This window comes from Pinus tabuliformis, chromosome 5_2 (genome assembly GCF_031772625.1).
Source record: "Pinus tabuliformis cultivar Carrire ecotype Pingquan chromosome 5_2, CPIR1, whole genome shotgun sequence".
Lineage (NCBI taxonomy): Eukaryota > Viridiplantae > Streptophyta > Pinopsida > Pinales > Pinaceae > Pinus > Pinus tabuliformis.
In genome coordinates, this window is record NC_142306.1 from 866,584,193 (window position 1) to 866,586,249 (window position 2,057).

General features: G+C 36.9%; 1 pseudogene; it reads left to right on the forward strand.

Annotated features, from left to right (window-relative positions):
• The first annotated feature begins 436 nt into the window (after positions 1–436).
• On the forward strand, positions 437–1,370 carry LOC149162077 (LRR receptor kinase SERK2 pseudogene; annotated as a pseudogene).
• The last annotated feature ends 687 nt before the right edge of the window (positions 1,371–2,057 follow it).

Consider the following 2,057-nt stretch of genomic DNA (forward strand, 5'->3'; position numbering starts at 1 on the left):
AACCTCACGTGTACTTTCATGAAATCCATTTGAAAAGTTACAACATAAATGTTTTAACTTTTAACTTTTTAGTGGTCACTGTTGTGTTCAAAGTTCCTACATTTTAACTATTAGGAATAAAATATAAATATAATAATAATAAGAAATAGTTAATTAAATAGTAATTAGTTAATCAATAGGCATGTCCCTAAGGACATGACCATTCATGAAAGCATACCTGCCTAGGTATATAAAGCAGAGTTTCATTTGTAATTCAATCATCTCACTTGTATTCAAATATACTTTTATAATATATTATTGTCCTATCATGGATGTTTATATATTTCAGACCTTCTGAAGTAGTCTACTGCGTATATGAACTTTGTTCGTTTCAGAGGTGATGTGCGTACAAGAAAAATGATAAATAAAAACTAAATATTTTAAAACAACGGGCAAAGTATATAAAGGAGTGCTGGCAGACAATACAAAGGTTGCAGTAAAACGATTGACTGACTATCATAGCCCTGGTGGGGAGCAAGCATTTCTATGGGAGGTTGAGATGATCAGTGTGGCAATCCACCGCAACCTTCTGCGCTTGATAGGATTTTGTGTTGCACCATTAGAGCGGCTTCTAGTCTATCCATATATGCAAAAACTTAGTGTTGCATACAGGCTAAGGGAGCTCAAACCTACAGAAAAGCCATTAGACTGACCTGCTCGGAAAAATGTAGCCTTAGGTGCAGCCCGTGGTTTGGAGTACCTTCGTGAGCACTGCAATCCTAAAATCATTCATCGGGATGTGAAAGCTGCTAATGTCTTGCTAGATGAAGACTTCGAAGCTGTTGTTGGTGATTTTGGGCTAGCGAAATTGGTTGATGCTAGGAAAACTCATGTTACAACTCAAGTCCGTGGAACCATGGGTCACATTGCTCCTGAATACTTATCAACTGGAAGATCCTCAGAGAGGATAGATGTGTTTGGTTATGGTATTACTCTTTTGGAGCTTGTCACTGGACAACGTGCTATAGATTTTTCACGTCTCGAGGAAGAGGATGACGTTCTATTATTGGATCATATTAAGAAGTTACAAAGAGAGAAAAGATTAGATGCTATTGTAGATGCAAACCTAAAGCAGAACAATGACGTTAAAGAAGTTGAGGCAATGATTCAGGTAGCATTGTTGTGCACATAGACCTCACCGGAAGATCGACCCAAAATGACAAAATTTGTGCGCATGTTGGAAGGAGAGGGTTTGGATGAACGTTGGGAAGAGTGGCAGCAGGTTGAAGTCATTTGTCGACAAGAATATGAACTAATGCCTCGAAGGTTTGAGTGGGTTGAGGATTCTGTATATAACCAGGATGCAATCGAACTCTCTGGTGGAAGATGATCAACATGGGCTTTGTTGTCTCATATTTTTGTAACTTGGAACATTTTACAGTTTTCTTCAAATATATCATTATTGGAACTGTAAAAGTGGTTTTTAAGGTCGTAAGATTTTATTTACCTATTCTTCCACTTTTGTAAGCAAGGTGTGACTGCTTGTTCAACGATACTCAAATGCATTTTGAATCCCTGCTTCATCAGTAGGAAATATCCAATCATGTTGTTGTCCATTTCAAATCGTGTACATTAGATATTCACCTAGGTATCCTTGAACATCTGAATACCAGGAAAACCCTGACTTTCATTAACCAGGAGAGATCTGGATTATGGTGAGGAAATTATATCCAACAATATTATAGTGTTTGTATTTATCATGGAATACTAATCTCCAAAGCTGGTTGTTTGAATTGGAATAATTCCTTGATGTAATGTGAAAAGATAAAATTAAATGTTTTTCCTTTCTAAGGGATCTCATTGTTTTGGGTGAGTGTCACTTCCAACGACCAGTTTACCCTGGTTGAGTTCAAATTTATTGGCTTAATTTTCAAGAACGAAATGAAAATCATCCCACTCACTGGCTGTTCAGCTAAGTACTAATGGAAGCAAAGCATTGTTATGCAGCATAGGAAGTATGAACGGAATGATGAGAATAATTCCAAACAACCCATGCCCTTATACAATATTATAAAGGC